The sequence below is a fragment of the Petaurus breviceps genome, unplaced genomic scaffold (genome assembly GCF_028583685.1).
Source record: "Petaurus breviceps papuanus isolate PSGF00001 unplaced genomic scaffold, PetGlider_PUasm1.0 90919, whole genome shotgun sequence".
NCBI classification, from domain to species: domain Eukaryota; kingdom Metazoa; phylum Chordata; class Mammalia; order Diprotodontia; family Petauridae; genus Petaurus; species Petaurus breviceps.
The window spans coordinates 28,952,970-28,973,870 of NW_027187378.1; positions in this window are offsets into that span (position 1 = coordinate 28,952,970).

Sequence of the window (20,901 nt, forward strand, 5' to 3'; positions counted from 1 at the left end):
GTTTAATTGGGGTGGGGGGGAGGGTAAATAATTAACAACCATTTATTAAGTACTTTCTGTGTTCTAGGGACTGTACTAAGTGCTAGGGATACAAAGAAGGACCAAAAATACGGTTCAAAAAGCAGACCAATATCCAATAGAACAAATCTACATTCTTGGAATGTGGGGGATAGGGAGGTAGATAGAGCTGTGCCACCCTTTATGTACTAGGTACTGTTCTGGACACTTTACAAATATCATCTTAATCGAGGCACTCCAATATTTACTCAGGAGGAAGAAGGGGACATGCACATGCCCAGTGGACATAGGGGAGGGCAGGGAGAAGGGGCAGCTGTTTCATGGCTGACCTCAAATTTAAAAGTTCAAAATCTCAGGCAAAGAAAGACCCCATATAAATGGGAAAATTCATAGCAGCACTTTTTATGGTAGCCAAGAATTAAAAAAAAAAAAAGTAAACACTCATCAGTTGGAGAAAGGCTATAGAAATTGTGGTACATTAATGTATAATAGAAACTTAACTGTGTGATAAGAAAGGATGAATATGAAGAATTTAGAGAAGACAAGTGAACAGTATGATATAGTAACTAGGAGTCAGAACCTGGAATCAGAAAAACCTGGGTATGTATCCCACCTCAGAACCTACCTAAGTCTCCTTATCACTAAAATGAGAGGGTTAGACTCAGTGTCCTCATAATTCCTTTCCAATTACAAATCTATGATCCTATGAACTTAGGCAGATTAAAGTAAGCAGAACCAGGAAGAGAATATGCACAAAGACTATGAAAACATGCATTGAAAGGACAGCAGCAACAACAAAGTATGTTGTCTAATTATAATGATCAAGTTTGTCCCTGGGGAAGAGGGAAGAACATACACCTCCCTTTGGTCTTTTGAGAAGTAGAAGACTATGGATATGGAATATTGCATGTACTATCAGACTCTATTGATGTGTTATCTAGTTTTGCTGAAATTCTGTTTTTCCTTTTCTTTCTTTTTTTATTAGAAGTAATATTTTGCTGGGTAAGGAAAGGGGAAGAGATATATTCAGGAATCAAGGTGATATAAAAACACAAGTATTAACAAAATTTAATATTTTAACAAAGAGTTCAGGCACTAGCCTTCTAGAAAGAATTCTTCAACATCATGCTTCTTGGAAAATGAAGAGGGTAGTTAGTGTGATCTGTAGGTAACAGACTAAAAGCTCTGTCATGGGAGAAGAGTGTGGCAAAAGTTATGGGGCCTTGCCAGCTTCCACTCTTAGTGGAGGTCAAGGAAGGTCTGATGGGAAGGGGAATGATTATTCAGTAGCTCCTAAACTAGGTTTACCTTCTGTGGTATACCATAGGATGGTACTGAGTCAGATGTATGAGACTATGTGGGGCTCTATGAGAAGAAAGGGAGGAAACAAGCATTTATTAAGCACCTACTATCTGCCAGAAATTGGGTTAAGCACTTTACAAATATTTACAAATGTTTGATCCTCACAACCATCTTGAGAAGCAGGTGTAAATCTGTTTTACAGTTGAGGAAACTGAGTCAGAAGTTAAGTGACTTGCCCAGGATAACACAACTAGTAAGTGCCTGAGGCTTGATTTGAACTCCAGTCTTCCTGACTCCAGGAACAGTACTCTATCAAACTGCCTCAGAGCATTGTAGTCACATTGGTTACCAGGGAAGAGGTGTGATGCTAAAAAGGGATAATGGGCACCAAAGGGTAAAAAAATAAAATTTCTCCTACTAACTATTTTATCTAGGGCTAACCATCCTATCAAAATGGTGGGAGGAAGCCTGTGCATGAGATACTATCATTATTTTAGAAGAAAATACAGCAATCATTGTGTGAATCTACTATCTAGTGAGTGTAGCTGGATCAGTAAGGGACGTGGCAGATGCCACCTGAGATATACTAGCATGTCAGGAGAGGGACAGAGTTAGATAAATGACCTGATCCCTAGCTCTCCTTTCATTTCTGTCTCTTGATGTAGCTGAGACTTGCCAGCCTGAATTTCTACCCAGGCATTGTCTCTCCTCCCCATTTACTTTCTTTGGATTCCAATTTTCCAAAGACATGCTAGTACTGATCTGACTTAACTTTAACTGATAAGTTTTTTTTCTAGCTGCACCTCCTCTGCTTCCTCTTCCCTTGTATTGGTCCATATCTAATCATGTTGAGAAGATGTATAAAACTTTAAATATTTTAAGAATCAAAAGCTTATAGTTCAATGTAACACAACTTAGTATATGAAAGACAGTGTTATTCTACTTCATTGACCTCTTTGTGGAGAAATTGAAATCTTTTGATGGAAACTCAACTCCCCCCAACTTTAAAATTTCACTATGTGTTCACTTAACCTATCTCTTCTTCTCCGTCTCTTTCAGGACAAAGTTAACCAGTTTCCCCGTGGCCCTCATCCCATGGCATAGTGGATAGAGAGGTGGCCTTAGAGTCAGAAAGACCTGGGTTTCAATCCTACCTCTAATTACTAGCTGTGTAGATTCTTGGTCTCAATTTCCTCATCTGTAAAAGGAAATGGCTGGATTAGATGGCATCTAAGGTGTCTTCCAACTCTAATTATATGATCCCATCATTCCCTCCTGTCCAAGACCTTGCTTCTGAAATCATTCCTTCTTTTCTGTGTATCTTTAATCTCTCTTTCCACTGGTTCCATCCCTTCATTCCATGAACATACTTATACTTCTCTTATAAAAGTTCTCCCTTCATCCTACTAATCTATGAAACCACTGTTTGGTTTTTAGATCAACTCACACAACAGTAATGAGCATCAAAGGTGGGATTTGAACCCAGGTCATCTGAGTCCAGAGGCAATGTTCTTTCCTTTGTTGCACCCTCCCTCTGTCCTTAGTTAACTTTGTCTCCCTTTCTGTTAAGGCACCCCACTACTCTCTGTATTCCATTCACACTATTTGTGACATAGTCAAAATGTTTCAATATAAGTGAGGAAATAGCAGCATCAAGTTATTACCCCCTCTTGCTGGCTGTCCCTTCCACCAGCCAGTTTTGCCAGATATAGAATCTACATACTATGCTAATCCATGGGTTTTTCTTTTGTCCTATTATAGAATTTGCTGTGTCAGGTCAGGCCATTTGTTGATATTACCTCTAGAAACCTGCCTTTGGCTGCTACTAATACCTGGAATGCCAAAGAATTAGGCAGCTTTTCCTCAAATGCACAGAGACCTGACAGCACCATTCAGAGAGGACAAGAGCAAGCCTCTCTTCTGTCTAACAGAAATGGCTGGCTTCTGCTCCAGAGTCCACCTGCCAAGGGGAAATGACCCTTAATAAAAACCAGTTACAACCGTGTTTAGGACTGAAAGGGACATTGGCCATCATCTCACCCAACCATCTCATTTTACAGGTAAGAAAACTGAGGCCCACAGAGAAAGGTAAAGTGATTTGCCTGGTGTGACAGGTTAGTAAATGACAGAGCTGAGATTTGAACCCACCCAGATCCTCTGATTCTAAACCCAGCCCATTTCTACCATGTCACACTTACTCTGATCCAGTCTTGGCTCAGAGTCCTGCAGCCATTCATTCCTTGTACTTCCCCTAAGAGTTGTTCTGGGGGTTGATAAGGAATATTTTGCTCTTTCCTTCTCCTTCCCCTCATGTTATCATTTTACCACTCATTTATAATTTGAGCTATGAGATCCCTTCCAACTCAAGAATTATATAGTTCTATACTTACTGAAAATGATTCATATTTCTGTCATGCTTTGAGGTTGGCAAAGTGCTTTCCTTGTGGCAAACCTGTGAGGTAGGTAGTGCACCATACTAGCACACCCGTTTTTATAGATGAGAAAAGAGAGGATCAGAAAAGTCAATTGACTTGCCTATCTTCACAAAGCTAGGATCTGACCAATTGAAACCTTGTCTCCTGACTCCAGGACTAACAACTTAATTCAGTTCAATTCATCAAACACCAGTTATGTGCAAAGCAGAGGCAGCAAGATATGGTGAATAAAGAGTTGGCATCAAAAACCAAAATGAATCTAACTCAGACTGCATGACCCTGGGGGAATCACAACCTCGACATGCTCTCAAGCAGTTCTTTGAGGCTATCCATTGAAGACAAGGTGCCATTAGTAGGGGAGTTTCCTTATGGAGTGTTACCTACAACAATGAAATCGCAAATCTAGTCCCATCTCATCCCATGCATACTACACTTTAATACATACTCAGAATACAAAAACAAAAATGAAAACAAAACAGTCCTTTTCCTCAAAGAGGATCTACTTGGATATAGTCTACTACAATATTCTTTCTAGTACATATTCCACACTGGCTCTATGACTTAGCACTCCATTTATGGGATCTAATGGATGCTTTCTACTCTGTTAGTTAAGGGGTCATAGGCTTTGTGATCTCATGGAAGGATAATCAGATAAGCTGGGGTCTATTCCTGTCTTACTTAGGCACTTGCTTGGTAACTTTATATAAATAGGGATCTTTTCTGAACTATAAGATGCCGTTGCTTATTAATCACTATCTCTACCATAGAAGAGAAATGTTCAGATAAACAGTCGACTCCTTGGATACTATTTACCAGTGGAGATTATCCGTTTGGCTCCCTGATGTTCTCTGTTCAGCTAGAGGTCATGCCAGAAATAGAAGCTCCTTCCGCCTGCCTGGGTCAGGGTCAAGACTTGGAAACTTAGCCTAGAGAGGATTGAATCAACTGAATAAGGCATTAGTTCTTCTAGTTGTCTGTCACACCATTGACTCATGTTTAACTTGCAGTTCAATAAAACCTCTAGGTTTTTTAATAATAATAATAGGAGGTATTGACAGTAGTAGGAAGGAAGAAAATGACCCTTTATGAAGTATCTACTCTGTGGGTTAAGTTCTTTACAAATATTATCTCATTTGATCCTCACAACACCCCTGAAAGGTAAGTGCTATTGTCGTCCTCACTTTACAGATGAAGAAACAGAGACAGACAGTCACTTGCTCAGGGTCACACAGCTAGTAAGTATCTGAGGCCATGTTTGGATTAAGATCTTTCTAACTCTTAGCCCTGTGTCCCACTATACCAACTAATTGCCTTCCTTGGTGTGTAAATTATTTGGAACAAGCATTAATTTTGACGTGATTTTGAATTCTGCAGGTATAGCTCTTCTGTCCTGTACTTGTGTAGTTTGCCGTTTGCCCCTAAGACCTCACACAACCCTTTTTACCTTATCTTCCTTGGGGTATAACCCCTATCTCCACCCATGTTGATTTAATTATGCCTTATTCCTTCCTCTTTGGGGGCCTTAAAATGGAGTCTCTACTTGGCTCTAGAAATTTTGTTTAATCTGTAAGTGCTGTATAAGACAGGATCCTATGGAGGTATTATTTTAGAGTACTGTTTCTTTTTTCATAAAGCAGAAAAAGCAAAAAGCGTCTGCAGCTTGCAAGGGAAATTTTTATTCTGGGATTACCCTCCCCTTCCAGCCATATATCATAGTAGCAGCTCCAGTGATTATTCTTAACTTGGCTCTCAGTTAGATTTGGGGCAGGATAGACTAGCAAAGGCAAGTTGTTCTATGGCTACAATGATGTGATAGTATTGATAGAGACACTGAAAGAGGGGCAATATATTGTAATCTCCTAACAATTCTATAATTACACATTTTCACCTTACATATACATTAATTTTCTAGTTTATAAATTTCATGGCTGTGAAATTTTACATATTGGATCTCTGACAAATACCATATAAATCTGAAGAGATTTGTAAATAAGAGATTATAATTACATGGTTGCTTTACTGTTTGGTTTAGTAATTGTATAGGAAGGTACAGTTCTTGGAACTGAGCCCAGAAAAAAAAAAATACCTAGCTTAATACCTGTAGGTTTTTAGCTGGCTATAATTTGAAGACACAAGCAGATTATAGATTATATAATTAAAATATTTATATTATACACAGTCATTAGTACAAATGTTTCTGTGGGTTTAGTGGACCCAAAGAATGGAATGAAGTGGTTGGGAATAATACTTTATATTTATATAATGCTTCATACTTACAAAGCACTTTATTTTCATTATCTCATTTGATTTTCACAATAACCTTAAAAGGTGAATAGTGCAAATATTCTTCTCCCTCTTTTATAGATCAGAAAACTGAGGCCCAGAGAAGATCATAACTTGCCTAGGGTCATATATTTGATATCAGAACAAGGAAAAAGATCATAGTTTGAGAGGGGAACTCTCACTTCATATTAAAAGAAAGAGAAAGGAAAACCTAATTTTATCAGAATGCTGTCATCATAAATTAATAACTTAATGCCCACAATGTATGACACTATACAAGATGTTTACCAGGCATTCAGAAATTAATAGAAAAGGGTTTGCAGATAGTAGTGCATTCTGTCAGATTTTTAAAAGCTTATTATTGTTGTTGCTTAACACTGAAAATCAAAGCCACAGCCTTCTTATACAGATAAGATAATGCAACAGTAACAATGGCTAACATAGCTAGATAGACAGATAGATTTCCCTCTAAAGTTTGCAAAATGCCCTACAAATATTATCTCATTTTATCTTTTCATCAACCATGAATTAGATAGGTGCTATTATTTTATCCCCATTTTCCATATAAGGAAACTGAGGCAGACAGAGGAGAAGTGACTTACTCAGCATCCTAAAGTTAGTAAGTATTTGAGGCTGAATTTGAATGCAGACCCTCCTCACTGTAGGTCAAACACTATATCCACTGTACCAACTAGCTGCCATTAAGAGCAAAAAACTAAGGTATTTACCAGTCTCAGAGATGAGAATCCAATATATGGAATTAGCATTTCCCTCTATTGGCTTGATTTTGAAAACCAGACTTTTGCCTATAGGTGAATATTGAGAAAGGAATAAGGATACCCAGAATCTTGGAATCAGTTTTGAAACCCTAATTCCTCCTGATAAATGCTTATTGAATTGAATTGAACAGAATTTAATATTCCTGGTGCTCATGTGAGGATGGGCAAACACCTTTCCAAACCCAGAAGTGTTTCTGAACCATATTTGGCCCTTTTATATTTTCCATACTGTCCACCAATAGACAGACAGTAGCTCCAAACTGGGACAGCAATTGTCTAGCTTTCATGGAATTCCCAAAGATTCTCTTTTTTGAAGTCTAGTGACAGTAGGCATTACCCCAGGCTAAAAAGAAGTCACCGGAATGCTTCACATTTACCATTTCAGTCTATTTCTGCTATTGCATGTTAGAATGTAATCAATAACTTTGAGGCTATGTTTTTTTAAATACAACCAATAAGGTTGCATCTTAAAGATAATACAACCAATAAAACTTTACAGTATTGAAGACAACTTTTTGATGATTTTATTCCTCCTTCCTTAGGATAATAAGTCTCTGGTAGTCAATCAAGAAAACTATGCCCAAAATAGGTCCAAATGTGGAGGGGGAGACATTGTTTCCCACTGGGAAGGGTCTTAAAAATGAAGACCCCGTAGTAGATATTTTAGTTTCAAGAAGTATTTTGGTTTTGAGAAATTTCTAAGAGGTAGGGGCTGAAATAGAATCTTAGCATCTTCGTGGTCAAAGTGTATGATTATACTCCCAACTTCCCTTCCCCGATCTCATACTATACAAAAACATTTGCCAGACTTCTAAGGAGTACTTATATTTGAATTAAGAAGAATTAGGTTTAAATTTTAGCTTTGCCACTGAAGGCAAAAATAAAGATCATAATCATTTCATGACATCTTGAGAGACTAAAGAAATAGAAATTTCCCCAACCACCTGACGGTCTAATATTATAAAGTCCCCAGAGACCTACACAAGGACACAGTGAAGTTAATAGTTATAATTACATGCTATCCATGAATAAGAAAGCCTGTATTTTTTCCTTAAATGATTTCTTCCACAATTGTAGAAGTATTTGGCCATTTCCCCTTGAATAGAGAATGTTTTCTTATTCTGATAATAAATCCTACCAACTGCATTCTAAATACTCACCTTTTCTCCTTTGAATGATTACCCTTTCTCTGCCCTTTCCTGTACTGTAAAATGCTTTATTTAGCTATCCTAGGTTGCCATAGAATGCTGCTTATTGGTTGTGTGCTCTCAGAAAGCCTGAAGACTTACAAAAATCCAATCTGTATCCTAAAAAATTAAAGTTGCTTTCATCAAGATATGTCTTCTTTAGCATGTTAGTGAGCCTCTTTGCTTCATGTTTGATCTCCTATCACAGATCCACAATCACTGGACCCTTGCCGATGGATATATCTCCTCCAAGGGTATTCATTCCTTTTGGTTAAGAGAATTTCTAGACATCACTTAGTCCTCATGTGACCTTCCAGTGATCATTTCATCTTTGTGAGCCTCAGTTTCTGCATTTATAAAGTGAGGAAGTTGGACCAGATGACCTCTAAGGACCCTTCCAGTTCTAAATCTATGACCCTATGATCCTTTCCTTATCTCAGACAAGTTTGTTCAGATACTTTGTTCTTGTAGAGCACCTCACTTTGAAGAGGTCAGAATTTTTTACAGGCATGAATTTATGTATCCTCACAAACTCCCTACATATCCTCATCCAGTTCTAGATTTATGATCCTCCCTTTTACATAAAGGAAGAATGAGTTCCCAGTAAGGTAAGTGACTCAGTCTAGAATGATTTCTATCCTTAGGCTTTAGCACATTGTAGTCATTTGTTGTGATGAATGCTTTTTAATTTATTTACTCAAACTTATAGTGAGGCTATGGATGATTGCATTAACATTGTAACCCAGGCATATTGATTCTCTAGCCAATGAGATATGAATGGTATTTTATGTTAGACAAGTGGTTCACAAGCTAAAATCCCCAAAATAATTTCTAGTTTGTCCATTTTCTTTCTATAGAACCTAATAGGAAGAAGCATGGTGTGATGCTTCATTTTTACTTAGCTTTAAAAACTAAATGGGTGTTGCCTCAGAGAAACTGGGACCTAGGAAAGACCTTAGCTTAAAAAGGCCAAGGCCTCCCACTGTATCCAAGGCCATCTCCAGTCATCCTGATCTGTATCTTGCCACTGGACCCACATGGCTCTGGAGGAGAGAGTAAGACTGGTGACTTTGCATAGCCCTTCCTCACTTAAATCCAATTCATTTGCAAGTCATATCTCCTTCCTGATGTCATAGTCCTCTTTGAGAATGAAGGACAAACAACAACTCTGTGAGTAGTTGTAGCTGCCCCACTGGGTACCCAACTGACCAGTTTCGGCTAGGCAATGCAGCTTCTTCCTTCCATCCTTCTTTCATTCCCTCCTTCCTCTTTTTCTTTCTTTATTCCTTCCTGCCTGCCTTCCTCCTTTCCTTCCTATCTTCCTCCCTTCCTCCCTCCCTCCTTTCCTTCCTTTCCTCCTTCTTTTCTTCTTTCCTTCCTTCCCTCTTCTCCCTGTCCACATAGAGAATCATACCCTTATCTGTGGGTGCTCTACCCAAAGGAATATAAATTTTTATCACTGAAACCTCATGAGATATCTTAGGGTTTACAGGCTAGATTTCTTTTTTTTTCTTGACTATGTATTAACCCCAAATCACTCTGGCTTTCATTGATTGGCCAAGAGTAGGTCCCAGGCCAAGCCCTACTTGGTCATTGTTTGGGCCCTGATGGCTCAGAGTGAGTGGAAATAGTAATTATTTCTGTTTTGGCCAGAAACCCTGTTGGCCTTCCCCTCCCAGACTGATTTTATTTTATTTTTTTTACTAGGTAAAAAAGGCCATTCTTTGCATCATTTTTACTTAACCTAAATCACTGAGAGGGCATTGCCTCAGTCAAACTTAGACCTAGAAAAGGCTTTAGCTTAAGAAGGCCAAGGCCTCCCACTGCATCCAGGGCCATTTCCAGTCACACTGATCTTTATCTTGCCATTGTGAACCCACATGGCTCCAGAGGAGAGAATGAGGCTGGTGACTTTGCACAGCCCTCAAACCCACAACCCTTAAATCCAATTCACTTGCAAGTCATGGCATCTCCTTCCTGATGCCATGGTCCTCTTCAAGAATGAAGGACAATAACAACTGACTGTGGTCCTAAGCAAACTATTTAACCTTTCTCGATGCCTTCAACTTTAAAATTATTTTTAAGGTCCTTTTTGATTCTAGAACTCTGTGGTTCAGCTCAGTCAAAAGAAACTGACAGATGGTGCCCTGAATGGGAAACAGGCTGCCTAACTCCCACATACCTACTCTAGCAAAAACCTGAAATTCACACCAGACTGAAGAATGATGAAGAAATCCAATGAAAAACTACATTAAGCAATTTCTTCCATCTCAGGACTGCAGAAAAAAGTCAGCTAGAATCCCACAGGCAACAGAAAAGGGGGGCCTCTCCAGTAAAGTGACCACTAGGAGAACCAGAGATGATTAAAAGCACCTTATCCTGCTAGGCTAAGGCAGAGGGTCCCCCTGAGAAAGCCTCAGCAGAAAGCAGAAAGGGCCAGGACCTTGGAAGTACCATGAAGTTAGAAAAAGCTATCAGTGACCAGTGCATTGTTACAGTGCTCAGCCTAATGACTCTGAAATCCCTAACACTGTCTTGAGATGCCAAATAAGGCTCTGAAGATGCAAAACTATGAACTTCAAAGATTCAGGGGTACCTAATCAGAAAGGTGAAAGTCAGCCAGGTGACCCAGATTGAGATCAAGCAGGGCCTACCACCCTAACCAAAGGTATAAGAGGTAGCAGAACTCATTATCTTTCTCAAATCCTCTGCCTTCTTAATTTCCTTATAATTGTTGAAGGTACCACCATCCTCCCAGCCCACTAGGCTCATAACCTAGGTATCATCCTCAACTCCTCACTCTCATTCCCCATATCTATCTACTCTGTTGCCAAGGTTTATCAATTTTACCTTCATCACATCTCTTACATATGCCCTCTCCACTCCTCTGCCACTGTCACCAACCTGATTCAGGCCTTTATTACTCCTGGATTATTGCTATAACCTGCCGGATGGTTTACCTCCTTCAAATATCTCCCCACTCCAGGTCATCCTCTATTCAAATGTCAAAGCCATCTTCTTAAAGTACATATCTGACCATATCATTTCCCCCTACTCAATAAACTCCAATGGATCCCTATCACTTCCAGGATCAGATATAAAATCCTTTATTTGGCATGAACTTCACTCATATGAAGTGTTAAATTAGCTTAGTGGGTGCTAGAGGAGTCCACCAGGGAGGGTAAAACAAACAAACGAACACCAAGTCCAGCATTCTTTGAATATTTACCATCCTGCAATAGTTGAATTGATATCATAATAAGACCAAAAGTTAACTGAACCCCATATTCAGCAACTAGATATAGAGCTCTTAAGACAGAGCTTTTCAGCACTGTGCAGTGAAGGAAGCTAATGGAGCTGATCACAGTTCAAGTGAAGGGAGTTATTTTAATAGAAGTCGGGTTCACCAGGCCACAGAAAGGAGCCCACAGGGTCTCCAAGAGATTTCACTGTATCCCAGTGAAATAGAACCGTAAGATAGAAGAATGAGAGCCCAAGAGTTGAGAACTCTTGCAAGTGGTTAAAACAAAAGCCTCAGACTTGTCTTTTCCTGGAAGGAGGGTAGTTTTTTTTACTGAAGGAGCAGGGAGTGGGCAATACTTCTCTACCCCCAAAAAATTGATTAGGTTGCAAGAGAGGTTCAAACAGTGACTTGACAATCTCTGGATCAATGATTCCCAAAGGTATGGTTTAATGGAGCCAGTGCTGAGACCCTCTACATAGGCTTGAGGAGCAATCTGAGTACTTATGTTACAAAGGTAGCTAAATCAGTTAAAAACTCCAGACAGAGACTACTCTTTGTCCATTTTCAGGTGAGTGAAAAGGGGAGTTATTCACATCTAGCTCCATAAAGATAAATTCTCCTTGTAGTCAGCTCCCTACTGGGATTCTACACAGGAAGGAATGAAATTTCTAAAGAAAAAGTATTTAGTAGATTGGATTTATCCAGGTTCCCCACAGCCTGCAACACCCTATAAGAAAAAAAAAAAGCAATTTAGAGCCAGCATGTGAGGGTTAGTAAAAACATGGAAATTGAGCACTAGACTTTTGAATCCCACCCAAACCTAAGGCATCCTCTAAAGCCCTTGCCCCATGTAGATCCTTCAAGGAAGGGAACAGAGGACAGACCATAAAGGGAAAGTGTATCATGGGTTCTTAGACTCCAGGATCTGTTCAAGTGACTTCTGTGTAGTGGAACCTTGGAGTTGCCTAAAGCATCCTGTGTAGTAAACACCAAACAATATTGGGTTCACAAAAGAGAAGTTTCTTCTCTAGTGAAGATGTGCTTTGTTTTACCAGCTTCCCTTAACACAACCCTGTGTGGTCCATGAGAAAGGGAGGTGGCACTTGAAAGCTGACAGTGGACTATAGAGAACTCAACAAAGTAATCACACTCATCATTACTGTTATTCCTCATTTCCTCAGTATTGCAACAATGTAGCCCAGGCCCAGAGTGAGTAGGGTGGATTTTTTGACATCACCAAAGCTTTTTTCTCTATTCTTGTAGCTGAGACTAGTTAGGAACAATATGCTTTCACCGAGGAAGTTCAGTATATCTTCACTGCCCTTTCCCAGAACTACCTAACCTCAGACAATCAATCAATAAACATTTATAGAACACCCACTATGTGCCAGGCACTGTGCTAAACCCTAACTCCCCCTCATATGATCACATTATGGTGAGCAGAGATCTGAGAGACTGTCCTAAGATCATTGGAATAATCACTACATCGATTACATAGTGTTACCCAGGTCAAATAAGACCATCGTGACATTGGCCTTAGATCAAAGGGTAGGAAATCAACCATCGTGATAGCCAGAGTACAGCCCACTCACAAAGTTTTGGAGAATATAATTGGGGAAAACCCAGAGGATTCTCGACTCAGTTGGGAATAAGGTACTGATACTCTCTTCCACAAGATTTAGGAAGAAAGCCCAAAGATTTTTGGACCCTTTTAAGTTTTAGAGAACCCACATTCCCTCTCTGGGGATCTTGATACTTCCCATTTATTGAAGTACCTGCAAATCCATCTTTTTCAAGAGGAGCCAGAACAGACTACAGCTCTGGAAAATCTAAAATAGGCTATCTAGCAATCCCTTCCCTTGGGCTCTTATGACCTAAAGGGTCTATGTTTCTGAAGGTTTTTGTCCATAGTAGAGTGGAGCCGCTGGCAGGTACCAAGAGATTGTCAGAATAAGCAACTGGTAGGCTTCTGGAACCATTTACCATATTACTTTTGAAAAGCAGTTGCTCAGCTGTTATTGGTCCCTAGTTGCTACTGAACAGATGACAGGGTCATACAAATCACTCTCTGTATAACATTGCCTATTATAAGTTGAATGATGAATGATGATCCCTCTAACAAGATGGGTAGGTCACAATAGGTCTCTATTCTTAAATGAAAATGGTACATTCAGAACTACTTTTGCCTGGGCCCTCCTGTGTCAGTACTCTTTTATAGACAGGTGGCCAATATGTCAGAGGCTGAGGCTCTCAGTGCAGGCCCTAAATTCCTGCCTCCCCTGCTAGCCCAGTAGGTTTTCACCTGTAAAGAACTAGTTCCTGAGGAGTACCATTTTGCCTGGTTTACGGATGGATTCATCCACTAAAAGAGAGACATATATAAAACTGGATTTCAACAACCACTAATCCAGTAACAAAGGATACCCTATGGAATGGATATTGTCCTAGTGGGCTGAGCTCCAGGTAACATTTCTGAAATAGGAGAAAGACTTGAGGGATTGAGCAGAGAAGACCTTCATCTGCTCTTAATCCTGCATAGTGATCATGAGACTAACCAAGTGGTCTGTGCCCTGGAGAAAATAGGACAAAATGATCAAAGGTTCTCCCCTTTTGGGTCAGAATTAATAGTGGAATTTTGCAGAAACCTCCTGCACTATACAGTAGCTTGTAAAACATGTCAGCACACATGAGATATATCATATGCTAAACAGCCAGGTTGGAGCAATTACAAGAGCAGAAGAGCATGTGGAATGGGTTCAATGCCAATGTGAATATTAGTGATGCCATATTGTGAGGGATGTGGGATCATTTGATAATATAGCCATTCCTGCCCCAACAGGACTCCTTGTGCCACATGGATCATCCACCTAACCCAAGTGGCCCTTAGTATGTCCCCAACTAGCAAATGGCACTCTGCCATCTCAGGGCAAGAGAGGGGTCAATTAGCCCTTGCTAATCAACTGCTACACCATCATGTACCCAACTGCCTAAGAATTGTCCAGCTTCCCAGAAACCATGTCTCTGATGTATCAGTGCCATCCTAGGAAGGATAAGGCCTCAGTGGTTTCACAGTTATAATGTAGAATTTAAAGGGTCTGGATAAAACCCCTCAATTTTCCTCATATCCTTTTTTATTAAGACTAACCCAATCTCTCCCATGCTGGAAGAGCCAGAGACTATTCAGAGGCCTAATTCCACTTTTGACTGGCACAAAAGCTTTGACCTGCTCTGTTTCTGTCCTGGGCTGATTTTCCCCTTTCTAGACAATCTGGTAGCCCCCTAAATCCCAGGAGTTCATCAAATTGATGCTGAACTTAGTACAGATACCCATCCAGCTTAGCCTATAGTAGCTCAGAATTCCCAAGCTCCTGAGATCCTCCACTGTCAGTCTCCCTGGTAGTTGGGATTACAGGCATGTGACACCATACCAGCCTCAATTTTTTGCAGTATTTGACCTTCGCCATCAGCATCTAAGTTCATATTGCTATCTTCAAGGTGAAGAAGCTGGGTCTCAATAAAATAAAAAGACTTACTAAAGAATATCCAGTCAGTGACAGAAACAGGAATTAATAGCCTTTTGATTTACATGCAGAGTTATTCACTACTTCCCATCCTTGAACAAAGTTTTAGTGAAAATGTTTGTGTTTCTCTTTCACTCTCTGTCCCTGCCTCCACCCACCCTGCCACAGCAACTCAACCCACATTTACGACATTTTGATCTTCTCTCCACTTATTTCAGTGGGCCTGAGATGAAAGCAGGTGCCCACTGCTGCCTCAGTTTATAGATTCCAGGCTTTGCTGCATGACTGGGAAACAGAATGTCTGGGATTTGACCAACGGATAGCTGACTGTACCCAAACCAGGAAGCATTGCTAGAACACTACTTTGTAGAATTCTGGGAGAAGCTGACTGTCCTAGAACAGCCTGTGCTGCTTGACGCACATAGGAACGTCTGTTCACGCCTGTCTCCCACCAGTGCCACTAAGGAAAGAAGCCAGCCTTCATTGCCTTTCATGATCTTTTCATGATTATTCGGTGCTTACCCAATTGCTAAATAAAGCAGAGAGATATAGATATAGATTAGATATAAATGTAGCTATAGGTAGATATAAATATGTTACTTACCCTCTAACAAATAATGTTCTGAAATGACCTATGTATGTGTCTGACATAAGTATGCCATATGGATATATTTGCACATACATAAATCCTTTTTTTTAAACACTTTTATTTTCTAAGCAGATCTTTCATTTCCTTGGTATAGGGAATTCCTGTAGAAGAAATTCTCTCTACTAATATGCCTGTTAGTAATCATATCTGTTCTGTAATATAGAGTTGTAGAGAGAGTTGCATAGTGGTACACAGAAAGGTTCCGTGACTTGGCCCAGGGTCACACACCACACACCCTAAATGTGTCAGAGACACCAGGTTTTCCTGACTTGTTGCCCTTCTCTCTTGCCTTACATACTGGTTTTTTTTCTAACTCTTCCTTCTTGAGATGGCTAGGTAGTAGCCCAGTGGACAGCGCACCCGATCCACAGTCAGGAAGACCTGAGTGCGAATGTGATGTCAGACACTTACTAGCTGAGTGATGCCAGGCAAGTCATTTAACCTGTGTTTGCTCAGTTTCCTCTACTGCAAAATGGAGGTAATAACAATACCTACCTCCCAAGGTTGTTGTTAGGATCAAATGAGATAATATTTGTAAACAATTGCCTAGAACAGTGCCTGGCATGTAGCATGCGTTATATAAAAGCTTTTCCCCTTCTTTCTGTTAAATTAGTGTACTTGAGGGCAAAATGATTTTTTGATAGAAGAAATATTTCTCAACTCACATATCTCCAAAATTCTGACTCCAATTCTCTATCTACTTCTTCTAAGAGGTGAATTTAAGGGAAGACATAGTACAGAGAATCATAGATTTCAAGCTGGAAGGGACTTCTGAGATTCTCTAGTCCAATCCTTTATTTTCTAGATGAGCAAAGTGAGGTCCATAGATGGTAAGATTTGTCCAAGATCCTCCAGGTAGTAAAAGACAGAGTCAAGACCCAGTCCTACATCTTCTTACTCTGAAAGTAATGCTCTTTACACTGCTCTACAGGATCTCTTTACACTGGAGAGGCTCTCAGAAGTAATTCCATGTTCTTTCAGCAATTATAAAATCATATTACATTGGTAGAGAATCATAATATTACAAAGAGCTTTCATATATATATATATATATATATATATATATATATATATATATTTGATCAGTTAATCCTCACAGTTAAAACCTGTGAAATGGGCAGAGCAGATGTTATTATCCCCATTTTACAGATGAGTAAATTGAGATTCAGAGAAGTGACTTGCCCAAGCTCCCATTGGTGATAAGTTAGCAGAGTCAGGATAAAATCCCAGTTTATGTGAATTTGGGGTTTGTCAAAGCAGTACCTCTCAGCCTCAGAATTCTAATCAATAGAAATTCTTTAGTGGTTAGACAACAACCAAGAGTACACTGAACGTTGGGTATTATTAAATGGGTAGAAAATATGCATTGAGGTGTGCTAGGTGACCATGACATATACAAAGAAATGTTAAGCAGTAAACACTGTGTGACCAACATTTCAGTCACATTCACTCCCTCAATAAACCTGATTATATCTTTATTTTTTTGCTTTTTAGAGGGCAGTTGGGGTTAAGTGACTTGCCCAAGGTCACACAGTTAGTTTTTTTTTGTGTTAAGTGTCTGAGGCTGGGTTTGAATTCAGGTCTAACCACCCCAACCTGATTATATATTGATGTAAATACTGTCTGTGGACTTTTTTATCTCCCATATTGCATAAACTTCTGATAAAGCTGACCATTACATATCTTCTCTCCAGATATATTGAGATTCCAGTTGAACTTCCTCAATGAGACTCCTTCACTTCATCTTCATTGTCTGGCTCTTGGCATATTCAGGTATGATGGAAATATGAATAAAGATTAAAATGATGTATATGTTGGGGGCCAGGGGACAGAATTTAGCAGGTGAACTTTGAAAGCTATACCAAAATTTTTAAATTTGTCTCCTCGAGTAAGAGGAGATAAAGATAGTCTGGGTCTTGAGTCAGGGTGTTCAAGTGTTGAACAGGGGATCTACCAATTTAACCCCACTTCTAAAAACTGGGATTTAGAACTATAGGTCAAATCGCACTATGGTAAATCTGATAGTCCAAGTTATTTATCTATATCAAATATAATGTGAAATGAAGAATCCACTGCTATAAAAACGTTTTTATAGAGATATCTATATTGTAATGGAATTAGTATACAGGATTTGTATTAAGAATATCTAAATGGGGTACACTGTCTTTTCAGAAATCATACTGTTCAGTTTAATGAAGGCCTTTCTACCAGTGGATTAGAATAGAAACAGTTTTATCTTTTGCTCCAGAGTTCCTACTGGCAAAACACTTTTCTTTAAAATAAAATTGTATTGGGGCTAGATGGCACAGTGAATAGAGCACAGACCCTGGAGTCAGGAGGACCAGAGTTCAAATCCGGCCTCAGACACTTGATACACTTATTAGCTGTGTGACTTTGGACAAGTCAGTTAACTCCAATTGCCCTCTAAAAAAGCAATAAAAAAGTATTGATTTTTGTGTGTGTGTGTTACTTAATATCTCCCAAAGTATTCTCTCTCCTTCCCTTCCCAAAGTTCCACCCCCCAAAAAAAAATTTTTTTAAGTCTGTTTGGCAAAACTAGCCAACATACTTAAAAAGTCTAATGCATTCAGTATTCTACATCCATGATTCTCCACCTCTGAAAGAAGTGAGTGGAAGAAGGCTGGCAAACTTTTCACTTTTAGAAACTATCTAAACATTAAAAATCCCATGGAAGAGAACTTCCAAAATAAGAAGTTTTTACAGGATAATATTTTTCTACTACAATGGACTCTTAAGTTTTTCTTTTCTGGTTATATATCTATGTACTAAGGAGATGTCTATTTTTTCTTCTTAATGGTTAGAGGAAATTTTCACAATGATTCCAGTCATTTTAAAGCAATACACAAGTCAGTCATCATTACAATATTTTTTGAACTCCCTGTACTTTCTCAGTTTTGTGCCATAATTGAGACCCCCACATTGCATGTGTGATATTACAAGTGCAAAGGGAGAGACTACCTTTTGCCTTGTCATTGATAGGGCAACTCTGTGTGCTCATCCCTTTCTGCTTTTTAAAATTTTACCTTAACAGGTTTATTTCACTTTTAAGTTGGGTAGTAAAATTTCTAGATTTGAGGTGACTGGGTTTTCCACTTGGGATGGAGGATGGAGGTGCTGATTATCCTTTATAACTGGAAGGAGGTTACATGATTTCCTCAAGGAATTAGGAAATCAGGTTGAGAACCTACTAGGAAAGAGAACTGAAGATGTGTTAGTAGAAGTGGAATTGCACTGGTTTTTTCAAGGGACCAGGGCTTTATCCTTATACCTCTATACAAACCTTCATTGGCAGTCAAAAACTGGATGCCAAGGTTCGCCAAAGGTGATAGGAAAGGAGATGAGAAGGGGCTAGTTTAGCAGTTTTTGAGAAAAGAGAATATCCAGCAGTTACAGAAACTATCCCAAGTAGCTGCAAGGATGATGTGTCCAGATTTGAGGTTTCTCTTTTATGTGAAGTAAATTCTGAACTGTCTGATTTTGTGGGTGGCCCCAGATGTTAGAGCACTCAACTGAGAGATGCCTAAATTCAAAGATAGGAAGAGACATATTCCAAGAATTTCTTACAAGAGACCCTCTTTTCTCTTGATGGAGACAAAATCAAAAGGGGGTACCTAAACTACGATGGTGCCCAGACAGAGGTCCTGTTTTATTTAGGAGTTCCCTAACCTAGATTTTTACAGATAACAGTAAGAATTGGAATCTTTTTTCCCCTTGAAATCTTTTTTTTTAAAGCAATCAGGGTTAAGTAACTTGCTCAAGGTTACACGGCCAGTTATTTCTGGGTGTGGTGCTGAGTATCTGAGCCCAGATTTGATCCCCAGGTCATCCTGACACTGGAGCCGGTGCTCTTACTCACTGAGCCACCTGGCCACCCCTAAGCAATTGGGGTTAAGTAACTTGCTCAAGGTTACATGGCCAGGTGTTTCTGGGTGGGTGCTAAGTGTCTGAGCCCGGGATTCGATCCCCAAGTCATCCCGACACTGGAGCCAGTGCTCTTACTCTCTGTGCTACCTGGTTGCCCCTCCCCTTGAAATCTTCATATTTTTATAAGGTCAGGAATGATATGTGTCAGGAATTAAGGCCACTGTTTACCATACTGAGGGAAAGGAGGAAGGTCTGGGATGAAAGAGTAAGGGACTGGGAGTTTGGTCTTTTTTCTAATTAAAAAAAACTGGAAAAGAAAAAAAAAATCAAGGGTAACCTAAAAGAAAAAATGCCTAACAATCAGAGCACAAAAAAGGGAATAGGTTGTGTGAGGAAGTAGTGAATTCACCTTTATTAGAGATTCCCAGTTAGAAGCTAGATGGCCCTTTTTCAAGATTCTGTAGAAAAGGTGCCTGCTCAAATACAGTTTAGACTTAGTACACCTCAGGCAACTCACTATCATAATTATAAAATAATTATGATCATTAATAATAAGAGTAGAAAAGAAGTTATATGTTCAAATATTTTCATTTATTTTTTTAATTAAAATATTAAATACAATCGAATACAATTTTAACAAAGAGGCTATAGTAAATATTAAAAAGAGAATATATTAAAACCAAGTTGAATTTATACCAGGGATGCAGGTTTGAATTATTATTAGTAGTAGAAATGATAACAATAGTAATACCAGTAAAAATAAATGAAAGTCTAATCCACCTCCCATGTAACAACTCTTCAAATACTTGAAGAAGCTACTGTTTCCTTAAAACCTTTCTCAGTTCCTTTACTCAATAATCATATGGCAAGACCCTCAGCATCCTGGCTGCCCTCCTTCTTGGAAAGTGGTGATGAGGACTGAACACAATACTGCACATCATGACAAAGTACATTGAAACTATCTCTTCTTTCATTCCAGACCCTATGCCTATTTTATTGCATGCTAAGGCAGTATTAGTTCTTTTGGCTGCAGAATCACACTCATTTTAGGTAATAATAATAATAATAATAATAAATAATGTGTTATTTAATTTTGACATTAAAAAAAATTTGTGTTACAAATCTTTCCTTCCTTTCTGCCCCTCCTCCATCAATTGAGAAAGCAAGTGATATGATTGCGATTATACATGTGAAATCATGCAAAACATATTTCCATGTTAGCCATGTTGGAAAAAAAAGGCAAGAAAAAAACAAAGTAAAACAATTATGCTTCAAAGTGAATTAAAGGTTCTCTCTCTGGAATTGGATAGCATTTTTCATCATGAGTCCTTTGGGATTGTCTTAGATCATTGTATGTGAGAAAAAAAGGAAAAAATTCAGCAAAACCAATAAATGCATTGAAAACATTTGACATTATACCCTATGCATCATTTCATACCCAGAGATTCCCCACCTCTGCAAAGTAGTCAAAGGAGGTTTCTTCTCATATTTCTGCTTTGAGGTCAAACTTATTCTCTGCAATTCTGCAACACTCATTTTCTTTATTTTTCAAAATATTTTTTTATTTTAAATTTAAATACACAATAAGAAAATATAAA